Genomic DNA, 13612 nt, shown 5'->3' with positions numbered 1-13612 from the left:
GTCCAGCAACAGTGTCTGCGGGTGACACCACTGCTTGCTCCGCTTTTATGCGTGCACGCCAATACCCTGTCCATGATGCATGCCAAGTTGCGTACCGCCCTGCACCTGTCGTTGAAAACTCTCAATTAGCAGCATCAGCAAGCACGTCCACCTCCTTGTCCCAGCGCAGTGTTCAGTTGTCCCTACCCCAGTCCTTGGAACGCAAGCGCAAATACGCAGCTAACGCCCCACAGGCCACAATACTAAATTCATATATTTTGAAAATGCTTCTACTCAAAATGTTGCCTCTTAGGCTCATGGAGATGGAAGCTTTCCACAACATGATTGCGGTAGCCATCCCTCGGTAATCGGTCCCCAGCCGCCACTATTTCTCCCGGTGTGCCGCCCCTGCATTACACAAGCACGTGTCCCACAACATTAGCCGTGTCCTCAACAATGCAGTTACTGAGAAAGTCCACCTAACCACGGACACATGGACAAGTGCTTGTGGGCAGGGTTGGTACATCTTGCTGACGGCACACTGGGTTAACATAGAGGAAGCCAGGACCCAGTCGGACCTTGGGACGGAACATGTCCTCCCGATGCCGAGGATTGCGGGCCCTGGGTCAATCAGGGTTGCCCCCTCATTCTACAGCTCCTCCACCTCCTCCTCATCCTCTTCAGCATCCATCTCCGAAATGACCACATCAGTCGCAAGCTGGAAGCACTGCAGCACTGCCTTGGCCAAGCGGCAACAGGCTGTGCTGAAGCTAATATGCTTAGGTGACAAACCACACAACGCTGAAGAGTTGTGGACAGCTCTGAAAGAGCAAGCAGATCTGTGTCTGACACTGCAGACCCTACAGCCAGGCATGGTCGTGTGTGACAATGGCCGGAATCTGGTGGCAGCTCTGAGGTGAGGCGAGCTCACACACCTACCATGCCTGGCCCATGTGCTTAACCTCGTGGTTCAGCGGTTTCTCAAAACCTACCCGGATTTGCTGGATCTGCTTGTCAAAGTACGTCACCTGTATGCCCATTTAAGAAAGTCAGCTACAGCTTCCACCGCCTTTGCTGTGCTTCAGTAGCATTTGCAGCTTCCTGCTCACCGACTGGTGTGTGATGTCCCCACGCATTGGAACTCTACATTGCAGATTTTGGGAAGGATTTGTGAGCAGAAGAGGGCAGCTATTGACTACCAGCATCAACAAGGCTGTCGGTATTCAGGTCAGACTCCACACATGAAACCTCACGAGTGGACATGTATGTCAGACATCAGTACCATTCTCCAAAACTTTCGGGACTGCACCAAAATAGTGAGCAGCGATGACGCTATAATTGGCGTCACCATCCCGCTTCTCTGTCTTCTGAAACGCCCTCTGCTCTCAATTAAAGAGGATGCATTGCAGGCGGAGCATGATGAGATGGAGCAAGGAACCATACAGGGTGATTACACACAGCCCAGCCTCATCTCATCCCTACGTGGATTGGATGACAATGAGGAAGAGGAGGAGGAAGAACAGGAGCTAGTTTCCTGCGCCATAGACGGTACTACCTGCACTACTGTTATACCGTCTGTTCAGCGTGGATGGCCTGAGGACAGAGAGGAGGAGGAAGAGAAGGAGGATGAGGAGGAGAGCATGGTCTGTCCTCTTGGTGAGGACACGGAAGTCTTGCCTCTTTGCAGTCTTGCACACATGGCTGAGTTTATGTTACGCTGCCTTTCCCGTGATCCTCGGGTTGTCCAAATTTTGGGTGACCTTCATTACTGGTGGGTGATGTTTGTAGCCCACGCTACAGGGAGAAATGTTTGTATCTTATTCCTGCGCAGGACAGGCCTAATAAAATGGTGCAGTACGAGAAGGCCCTTGTTGCGGAATTATTAAAAAAATTCCCATCTGAAAACGCTGGCGGCAGAGGTCACAGTTTGTTGGACAACCAAGGAGTACAGGCGAAAGAGCCACAAATGCAATCCAGCAGAGGCAGGGGAACACTGTCAAAGTTCTGGGACAGTTTTCTCAAACACTCCCATCGCACAGGCCCTGAGGCGCAGGGTACTCTCACAAGGAGTGCAAAGTTTGAAGATGGTGAGGGAGTACCTTGCCGACCGTACCAATGTCCTCCCTGATTCCTCTGTGCCTTATAATTATTGGGTATCCAAGCATGGCATGTGGAATGAACTGGCTCTCTACTCCTTGGAGGTCCTGGCCTGCCCTGCCGCTAGCATTTTGAAACAACAGGTTTTTAGTGCCGCCGGTGGAATTATAACTGATAGGCGCATCCGCCTGTCAACTGAAAATGCTGACAGGCTGACTCTTATGAAAATGAACAAGGGCTGGATTGGGCCAGACTTCTCAACACTATCGAATAATATCAGCGTAACATAAACTCAAATATAGTGTCTTTTTTTTTGGGAGGTCTAACTCTATTCCCATGCACCTCTGTCTTCACACCCAGACATGGGTATACCCTTCATGATTTTGTCTATTTGCTCTTGTCTTCCTCCTTCTCCTCATACTCATCCTCCACCACCATTTCACCACCATATGTGTAGCATCGGCGTCTCTGCCTCCTACCGGGCAGAGACGCCGTTCCCCTCGCCGCCGCAGTCCAGGTCCGGCATCTTCCCGCTCCCCTGCTGCTGTGGCGCGCACCGCGTGCAGCTTCCTGGGCACTGTGCTTAGGGCGCACGCGCTCCCTCCCTCTTAAAAGGACCGCGTGCGCCGTCCTATGGAGTCCCCGGCCAATGGCCGGAGGACTTTCCCTATATAAAGCACCTCCTCCAAAATGAAGGTGCCCGTGCAAGGTTGTTCCGTGTGCTGAACATTAGATCCAGCCCTCAAGGTCCCGCTGCCTGTCAGCCCTGCCTGCCAGCCTGTCTGTCAGTCCAGCCCGCCAGCCTGTCTAACAGTTCTGTCCTCCAGTCTGTCTACAGTTGTGCCCGCCAGCCTGCTTACCTGGAGCACCTGTCTGTTACCTGTTGTGCCCATCAGCCTGCCTACCTGGAGCACCTGTAGCCTGTTACCTGTTGTGCCCGCTAGCCAGCCTACCCGGAGCACCTGCCAGTTACCTGCCATGCCCGCCTGCTTGCCTACCCGGAGCACCCGTTTGGCTATCTGCCGAACTGCCTGCTTATCTATCCAGACCACCCGTCAGCTTTCCTGCCGTGCTCATGTGCTGTACCGGTCAGTTCCTGCCATCTGATCCATGGGAGTCACCTGCTCTCACACAAGGTCGGTCCCAGAGTGGCACCTGGTCCACCTGCCCGGTCCCTCTCTGGTTCACGGAGTCAACTAAGCCGCCGTGTGACCTTGGTCGGGCCGAGTAGGCACTTAGTCTCGCCCCTTTGGTCCCTGCTTGCACCGAAGCACAGAGGTTCCACCACCCGGACCCTTAACACTTTGCACAGGCCATGGAACCTGGTGGCCGCCAGGCTCCTTCACTCTCTGATCTGTATCTTTAGGACCCACGTCAGATATCTCACCAGGTACCTATTCTGTCCTATCTGCAGACTGTCAACTCCCGCCTGGACACGCTGTCCACCCCATCTGTGTTCGTCTCTAGCCGAGCGGCACCCGCTCCGGTGGCACCTCAGCCCACTGGTGCTCTGGCATCCGACTCTGGACCCCGGCTCTCTGCGCCTCCACGTTATCTTGGTGACCCCGTCTTATGTCAGAGCTTCTTATGCACGCTGCACTTTGAACTCCTGGCACATCAGTTCCCCTCCGACCGGGCCAAGGTGGCGTTCATCATGTTTCACCTCACCGGGGAGGCATTGGCATGGCTAAACCCTCTGTGGGAAAGAGGGGATCCCCTGGTGTCCGATCTTCTGGCTTTCCTCGCTGCCTTCCGAAAGGTCCTCGATGAACCCGGACGAAAATCTTCTACTGCCTCCTCACTTCTCCTTCTCCACTAAGGGAGTCTCTCCGTGGGCCAGTATGCCATACGTTTCCGAACCCTCGCATCTGAGCTTTCCTGGAACAGATGGATCAAGGATGAGCTAGCCGGTCTTGACATCCCTTCCACCCTGGACGACCTGGTGTCATTATCTACCCGGATTGACATCCGTTTTCTGGAACGTGCTAAGGAGACTACCCGGGAGAGAAGATTTTCGCATCTCGCTCTTGTATTCCAAAAGCCAGTCTCGCAACCAAGATGGTTAAGTCTCGCCAGGAGACGAGCTGAGCCGAGGGGATTTGCTTCTACTGTGGCAGTAAAGAGCATCTGATCTGTTCCTACCCGGTGAGGCCGGGAAACTCCAGTGTCTAGAACCGCTCAGAGAGGTCGTCCTAGGCAAGAGTAAATCCTTTCCGTCCTTGTCTCTGTCTGTTTCTATTTCCAGTGGTGAGACCTGCTTCTTCGTGATTGCCCATCTGGATTCCGGAGCTGCTGGGAATCTCATTCAACAGGCTGTTGTGGAGCGGTATTAGATTCATACTGTATGTCTGGCTGAACCATTGGCGGTTGCCTCCATGGATGGGAGGCTTCTTCTGGAGACCATCTTGCTAGTCACAGAGCCTGTAACCCTTCAGGTGGGAATGCTGCACTCGGAGAAGATCTCCTTTCATGTGCTGTCCAGTCTCTCTCACCCCCTCTTGCTTGGTCTACCCTGGTTACAAAGACATGAGCCCGTCCTGAATTGGAGATCTGGTGAAGTGCTCCGTTGGGGTCAGGAATGCCATGAGTCCTGTCTGGTTCCGGTTCGTTCAGCTCGACCCCCGTCTACTCCGGCTAATCTACCTGGTCTGCCGGCACCCTACTGGTCCTATGCAGACATCTTCGACAAAAAGGAAGCAGAGACACTACCACCTCATAGGTCGTATGATTGCCCCATCGACCTGGTACCTGGTGCTTCTCCTCCCCGCGGGCGTATCTACCCTTGTCGCTGGCTGAGACCCCGGCCATGTCTGAGTACATAGAGGAGAATCTTGCTAGGGGATTTATCCAGAAATCCACCTCTCCGGCTGGAGCAGGATTCTTCTTCTTCAAGAAGAAAGATGGCTCTCTACGTCCCTGTATTGATTACAGGGGTCTTAACCGGATTACTATCAAAAATAAGTACCCCCTGCCTCTCATCTCGGAGCTGTTCAACCGCCTTAAAAGCGCGAAGATCTTCACCAAGCCCGATCTTCATGGGGCGTACAATTTGATCTGGAATCGCCAGGGAGACGAGTGGAAGATGGCATTCAACACCCGGGACGGTCACTACGAATACCGCGTAATGCCCTTTGGTCTCTGTAATGCTCCAGCCGTCTTCCAGGAGCTGGTTAAAGACATCTTCCGTGATCTCCTGTATTCTTGCGTGGTGGTATACCTGGACAATATCTTGGTCTCTCCGGATCTGCCCTCACACCGGAGGGATGTTCATCAGGTTCTACTAAGGCTCCGGCAGAATCGCCTATACGCTAAATTCGAGAAATGCCTCTTTGAGCAGACCTCTCTACCGTTCCTGGGCTATATTATCTCCAAGACTGGTCTGCGGATGGATCCCGAGAAGGTCTCTGCCGTCTTAAAGTGGCCCCGACTGGAGGGGTTGAAGGCGATTCAGAGATTCCTGTGCTTTGCAAATTATTACCACCTCTTCATTCCTCATTTCTCCTACCGGACTGCTCCCATCTCCACACTCACGCGTAAAGGAGCAAATCCCAGGGAATGGACTTTTGAAGTGGAGGAGGCCTTCGTCTCCCTAAAACAAGCCTTCTCCGCTCCTGTGCTACACTGTCCGGATTGCAACAAGCAGTTCTTCCTGGAGGTTGATGCATCCTCCTCCGGAGCCGGAGCTGTGCTCACCCAGAAAGCCTTGTCCGGGAGAATGGTAACATGCGGCTTCTTCTCCAAGCTCTTCTCCTCGTCCGAGTGCAACTACTCCATAGGAGATCGTGAGCTGCTGGCCATCAAATTAGCGCTGAAGGAGTTGCGCTACTTGCTGGAGGGGGCTCTACACCCGGTGGTCATCTACACTGACCACCAAAACCTCGCTTATTTGCAGAACGCCCAAAGACTAAATCAGGCCAGGTGGTCTCTATTCTTTGCCTGATTCTGCTTTACTCTGCATTACCGCCCGGCGGTCAAGAACATTAAAGCTGACGCTCTATCCCGCTCATTCCTGTCTTACGACCAAGAGGAGGAACCTCTACATATCATTGACCCCTCCAAAGTAATAACTGTGGCTCTGTTTGACCTGTCTCATCTTCCACCCGGTAAGACCTTTTGTAGTGGTTCCGGATCGTAAGAAGGTTCTACTCTGGGGCCATTCATCCAAACTAGCCGGTCATGCTGGCCAGAGGAAGACCTTTCTGCTCATCGCCCGACATTACTGGTGGCCTTCCCTGCACAAGGATGTTGCGGACTTCGTCTCGGCTTGTTCCTCCTGTGCCCGCAACAAGGTTCCCAGGCACCTTGCATCCGGCCGTCTCCTTCCTCTCCCCATGCCTTCCGCTCCATGGCAACACATTGCAATGGACTTCATTACGGATCTCCCTGTTTCTGCTGGTTGTACTGTCATTTGGGTGATCGCTGACCACTTTTCTAAGATGGCCCACTTCATCCCTCTGCCTGGTCTTCCGTCTGCATCTGTGCTGGCTAAGGACTTCATCCATCACATCTTTCGTCTTCACGGCCTACCCCTCCACATTGTGTCTGATCGCGGGGTTCAGTTCATTTCGCGCTTCTGGAGAGCTACTTGTAAGCTGCTGGATGTCTCCTTGAATTTCTCCTCTGCTTATCATTCTCAATCCAATGGTCAAGTGGAAAGTATCAACCAGGTCTTTACCAGTTTTCTTCGGCACCTTGTCAACGCTCACCACAGCGATTGGGTTGAGCTCCTGCCCTGGGCCGAGTTCTCCTATAACAACAATGAGAGCGAGTCTTCTTCTAAATCCCCGTTCTTTGTTGTCTACGGTCAACACCCCCGGATTCCGTTTCCCGTCTCCTCTTCAGTGGACAATCCTGCCGCGGAGTCTCTGGTCAGCAAATTTTCAGCTATTTGGGAAGACACTAGATTTGCGCTTCATCAGTCCTCCGAGCTAATGAAGAAGCATGCTGATAAGAGACGTCTGGATCCGCCTCAATTCTGTCCGGGAGACAAGGTCTGGCTTTCCTCCAAATATGTTCGTCTCAAGATACCTTCCTATAAGTTGGGCCCGCAGTTCATCGGTCCGTTCGAGGTTCTGAACTAAATCAATCTCGTGGCTTACAAGCTGAAACTCCCAGTCACCTTAAGGATTCCCAACTCTTTTCATGTATCCCACCTCAAAAATATTGTCCTTAATTCTTTCTCTGACGATCCAGGTACCGCTCCAGCTCTAGTCTCTGCTGAGGACGTCTTTGAGGTAGAAAACATTTTGGCCACCAAGAGGGTAAGAGGAAAGACTTTCTTTCTAGCGGATTGGAAGGGGTTTGGCCCTGAGGAGAGGTCTGGGGAACCCAGGGAGAACATTCATGCCCCTCATCTTCTTAAAAAATGTCTTTCGGGCCAAAAGAAGAGGGAGCGTAAAGGGGGGGTACTGTAGCATCGGCTATGGCACGCACCGCACGCAGCTTCCCGGGCACTGTGCTTAGGGCGCGCTCGCGCGCGCTCCCTCCCTCCTAGAGGGGCCGCTTGCGCCGTCCTATAGAGTTCCCGGCCAATGGCCGGAGGACTTTCCCTATATAAGGCACCTCCTCCAAAATGGAAGTGCCAGTGCAAGGTTGTTGTTCTGTATGCTAAACACTAGCTCCAGCCATCAAGGTCCCGCTGCCTGTCAGCCCTGCCTGCCAGCCTGTCTGTCAGTCCAGCCCGCCAGTCTGTCTAACAGTTCTGTCCTCCAGTTCTGTCCTCCAGTCTGTCTACAGTTGTGCCCCCAGCCTGCTTACCTGGAGCACCTGTCTGTTACCTGTTGTGCCCACCAGCCTGCCTACCTGGAGCACCTGCCTGTTACCTGTCGTGCCCGCCAGCCAGCCTACCCAGAGCACCTGCCAGTTACCTTCCGTACCTGCCTGCTTGCCTACCCGGAGCACCCGTCTGGCTATCTGCCGAACCAGCCTGCTTATCTACCCGGACAACCGGTCAGCCTTCCTGCCATGCTCATCCACTGTACCGGTCAGTTCCTGCCATCTGACCCGTGGGAGTCACCTGCTCTTACACAAGGTCGGTCCCAGAGTGGCACCTGGTCCACCTGCCCGGTCCCTCCCTGGTTCACGGAGTCGACTAAGCTGCCGTGTGACCTTGGTCGGGCCGAGTAGGCACGTAGTCATGCCCCTCTGGTCCCTCCTTGCACCGAAGCACAGAGGTTCCACCACTCGGACCCGTAACAATATGTATCATATCAACATATCTACGTCTCTTGCAAGGGGTATTGGAGTTCCTCCAAATTTTGGCAGCCCTTGCATCACTGCATAGGCAAACACTATGGAAGACCCACTTCCTAATAAAGGGAACATTGTTTTTAGGAGGCTCTATGACCTCCACGTCTCTTGCAAGGGGCATTGGAGTTCCTCCAAATTTTTGGCAGCTGTTGCTTCACTGCATAGGCAAACACTATGGGAGACCCACTTCCTAATAATGAGAACATTGATTTTAGGAGGCTCTCTGACCCCTACGTCTCTTGTAAGGGGCATTGGAGTTCCTCCAAATTTTTGGCAGCCGTTGCATCACTTCATAGGCAAACACTATGGAAGACCGACTTCCTAATAATGGGAACATTGTTTTTAGGAGGCTCTCTGACCTCTACATCTCTTGCAAGGGGCATTGTAGTTCCTCCAAATGTTTGGCAGCTGTTGCTTTACTGCATAGGCAAACACAAAGGGAGACCCACTTCCTATTAATGGGAACATTGTTTTTAGGAGGCTCTCTGACCCCTACGTCTCTTGCAAGGGGCATTGGAGTTCCGCCAAATTTTTGGCAGCTGTTGCTTCACTGCACAAGCAAACACTATGGGAGACCCACTTCCTAATAATGGGAACATTGTTTTTAGGAGGCTCTCTGACCCCTACGTCTCTTGCAAGGGGCATTGGAGTTCCGCCAAATTTTTGGCAGCTGTTGCTTCACTGCACAAGCAAACACTATGGGAGACCCACTTCCTAATAATGGGAACATTGTATTTAGGAGGCTCTCTGACCTCTACGTCTCTTGCAAGGGGCATTGGAGTGCCTCCAAATTTTTGACAGACATTGCAGTCACTGGATAAGCAAACAGTATGGGAGACCCTCTCCTTTCTAATGGGAATGTTGTTACTGTGGCTCTGCTCTATGTGTCTTTAAATTGTTAGTGGGGTTTTTCCTAAATTTTATCAGCCGTTGGACTCACTGCATATCCTATAACTGTATAGCACACCCGCTCCTTTGTAATGGAAACATGTGTGTAATGGAAACATGTCATTACTGTGGCCCTATTCTATGTGTAGGCTTTGTGACTTTCAGAGTCCCTCCATCATAAATGAAACAGGATGTGTCTGATGATGTGTCACACACGACTTGGCCAGATAAGGTTGTAAAATGTTAAAATGACATTTCCCAGTGAATGCATTTGTCTTAAAAAATAACGTAAAAAAAAAAAAACTCAGTAGATTTTTCTTTAGTATAAAAACCAGAGTCACCAATGTAACCTCAATGTAATCACATTGTTCAGCTTCTGCACCTCCTCCTCCAGTTCGACCTCCATCTCTGAAATGACCACATCAGTCACAAGCTGAAAGCACTGCATTGGCCAAGCGGCAACAGGCTGTGCTGAAGATAACATGCTTAATGCTTAGGTGAAAAACCACCCACCTCTGCAGAGTTGTTGAAAGCTGTAACACAGCAGCCTGATCTGTGGCTCTCACCGCAGAACATACAGCCAGGCATGGTCGTGTGTGACAATGGGCGGAACCTGATGACAGAGAAATGACAGCCGGAGTAGATACGGTTTCCCAAGTCCTTTCACCAAGCTAAAGAATATGGCTGTGGTGAAATACAACTCATTGACAAGCTGTGGACTGGCTCCGTACCATCTCTGGCCACATTCACTTGTCCACGTGTTTGTGGTTAGGCAGTCCTTCCCAGTAAGTGCACTGGGGAGGGCATGGGTAATGTTGCAGGACCCGTGCTTGTGGAAGGCGGAGACGATGCCGGGACAAATAATGGCTGTTGGGGACCAAGTATGGACACCCGGCTGCTGCCATAAGGTTGTGGACAGCTTCCGCCTCCACGAGCCTAAAAGGCCACATTTCAAGTGCAAGCAGCTGTCAAAAATTTGGCAGAATAGTATTGCAGCCTGTGGGTTGGTGGCTGGCTGCACAGGGGTAGGGACAACTGAACGCTGCACTGGGACAAGGACATGGACAGTGATTGTTACAAGTCTGCAACGACAGAGGCATCTTCGCATGCGCCAAGGATCACTTGTGATGGGCACACTTTTAGGCAGTGACCTGGGAGTCAGTGATGCTTCCAGGGGTCTTCCCCATGCTGTTCCCATGTCTTTTAAGCATTGTATGCATGTGTCAGATGATGTGTCATACACCACATGACCAGATAAGGTTGTAAAATGTTAAAATGACATTTCCCAGTGAATGCATTTGTCTTGGTTGAAAGCAATGCAAAAGTGCAAAAATGCATCAAAAACGCTACATGTGAACATAGCCCAAGGTGTGGAGGAGCATTTTTGTTTTTGTTTATTTATTTTGCCTTATATACAAGTCATTACCCTGGAAAGGATGTTCCTTAACATATTTTCCAGGAAATTCCATTTTGGTTTCCTTTTTCTATGTTTTATTTTGAGTCCTAAAAGTGACGTAATACTGTAGCTCTGACAACATTGTTGACAGCAGTGACCTGGGAGTCAGAGATGCTTCCAGGGGTCTTCCCCATGCTGTTTCCATGTCATTTGAGCACTGTTCCCATCGATTTGGGCAATTTTTAGTCCCTCTGCAGACCACCGGGGGGAGCCGACGGAAAAATGCTTGAGTTTAACATAGACTTATGTAGCATCGGCGTCTCTGCCCCCTGCCAGGCAGAGACGCTGTCCCTCTCACCGCCGTGCTCCCCGCCCGGCGTTCTCCAGCGCTCCTCTTCCTGCTCCTGCCGATGCGCGCAGCTTCCTGGGCACTGTGCTTAGGGCGCGCGCTCCCTCCCTCTTAAAGGGGCCGCTTGCGCCGCCCTAAGGAGTCCCCGGCCAATTTCCGGAGGTCCTCCCATATATATGGCACCTCCTCCAAAATGGAGGGGCCCAAGCAATAGTTGATGCACAGTGTACTTACCTCTGCATCAGCCCTCAGGTCCCGCTGCTAGCCTGATTACTAGTCCTGCCCGCCAGCCTGACTACTCTTCAGCCCGACAGTCTGTCTTCCGTTCAGTCCGCCAGTCTGTCTATGGGCTCTGCCCACCTGCTTACCTGGAAGCACCTGCCCGCTACCTGTCAGCCTACCTGGAGGGTCCTGCTGTCACTTGCCGTGACCACCTGACAACCTACCTAGAGGCTCCTACCCGTCACTTGCCGTGACCACCTGTCAGCCTACCTGGAGGCTCCTGTCCGTCACTTGCCGTGACCACCTGACAGCCTACCTAGAGGCTCCTGCCTGTCACCTGCCATGTCTGCCAGTCCATCCACCTGGATCACTCATCAGCCTGCCTGCTGTGCCCATCTGCTATATCGGTTAGTCCCTGCCACCTGTACCGTGGGAGTCACCTGCTCACTTACAAGGTCGCCCCCAGAGTAGCACCTGGTCCCTCTGCTCGGATCCTCCCTGGTCACAGAGTCGTTAGCCGCCGTACGACCTAGGTCGCTCCGAGTTGATGCCTAGTTACGCCCCTCTGGGTCCCTCCTTTCACCGCAGCACAGAGGTTCCACCATCTGGATCCGTAACAACTTACATTGGGCTCGTTACTCGGTCCGGGCACTAGAGCCTTCAAATTTGCTTGACTCGAGCAACGAGTACCCGAGCATTTTAGTGCTCGCTCATCACTATTGGCTAACTCTATGCTGTATACATACACACGCGGTCAAAATTGTTGGTACCCCTCGTTTAATGAAAGAAAAACCCACAATGGTCACAGAAATAACTTGAATCTGACAAAAGTAATAATAAATTAAAAACCTATGAAAATGAACAAATGAAAGTCAGACATTGCTTTCAACCCATTTCCACAGAATTTTTAAAAAAAATTAAACTCATGAAATGGACAGAAATGACGGTACTCTTAACTTAATATTTTGCTGAATAACCTTTTGAGGCAATCACTGCAATCAAATGATTCCTGTAACTGTCAATGAGACTTCTGCATCTCTCAACAGCTATTTTGGCCCACTCCCCATGAACAAACTTCTCCAGTTGTCTCGTGTTTGAAGGTTCCCTTTTCCAGGCAGCATGTTTCAGCTCTTTCCAAAGATGCTCAATAGGATTTAGGTCAGAGCTCATAGAAGGCCACTTCAGAATAGTCCAATGTTTTCCTCTTAGCCATTCTTGGGTGTTTTTAGCTGTGTATTTTGGGTCATTATCCTGTTGCAAGACCCATGACCTGCGACTGAGACCAAGCTTTTGACGCGCCCCCTGGGCCTGTGTTGTGCAGGGGAACCCGGAACCGGGCCTGTTGTAGAATGCTGGGGGTTGTAGTCTCCGTGTGGCGGTGACCCGGTCCGTGCCCAGGGTGGTCAAACCAGTGGCAGTCTACTGGTATTGTAATTGTCCGACTACGCCACCCGTGGATTGCGGTCAGTGGGGACCGCCGCTGCGCTGCCGACCGCTGAGGCAGATGTTGTTTGCGCAGCCGAGTATGGGATAACTCCCCACGGGAGAAGTATTGCCTCAGGGCAGCTAATGTGGATGGTGGGAGTGATGGTGTGAGGGTCCCAGTGCTAATGGTGCTGGTGCGGCAAGGAACCACAGAGACGTGCGGTTGCAGTTTTCAATGCTTTACTCACAGTTGTTGTTCATGTCAATGCTGCAGGCGATGACTGCCCGAGCCGTGCTGCGTCCACCAGGTGAGGGACTCGGTCAACTCCCAGGTAATTCCAGAGTGTGGTTCAGAGCTCCCTTCTCTACCTTTCTCTGGCCGTCCCCACCAGTGACCCACCTTTGTCCAGCTTCCTCGGGCCTTCTGTTGGCGAAACCTCTCCCGGTTTCCCTGACCCTATCCGGTATGCCTTTCTGGTGGATGTAGTGAGGGGTCGCACCAAGATGTGGTAACAACCTCCGGTCTTTGGCTGAGGAATCTGTTGCCTCCACCAATTTGGGTTCCGGTACCCTGTTCTGCCAACCCTTCACCCTGTATCTCCTCTGGGGATATGGGGTTCCTTCTGTCCTCGTGTCTCTGGGCCTTTCTCTGTGTTTCTTGCTTCCTTTCTCCTCTGTTCCAGTTCTTTTCTTACTTTCCTTTCCGCTCCTTCTCCTCTCTCTTTCTGCTGTTTCTGGCCTCCACTCCAGGCCTGCCTCTGGAGCTGGGCCCAGACTGAGCCACAGCTCCCTGTCATCCCTCTCTGGCTGAGCTCCTGTCTTCTTCTCCTCCTCTCTGAACTGAACTGGACTGAACTCTGTTCAAAGATGGTGCCCACCTTATATACCTCCTTCTAACACCCGAGCCCAGGTGACTAGCAACCAATGGGCTCCTACCTATGCCCAGAGACCCACCCCTATCTGCTCCTACACCACTGGGTATTCCTCCCCCCGCCCCACTCCAGCCA

Source organism: Phyllobates terribilis, unplaced genomic scaffold, assembly GCF_046119375.1.
Source record: "Phyllobates terribilis strain yellow unplaced genomic scaffold, ASM4611937v1 Scaffold_13__5_contigs__length_258822181, whole genome shotgun sequence".
Taxonomy (NCBI): Eukaryota; Metazoa; Chordata; class Amphibia; order Anura; family Dendrobatidae; genus Phyllobates; species Phyllobates terribilis.
This window is presented reverse-complemented; position numbering follows the sequence as displayed.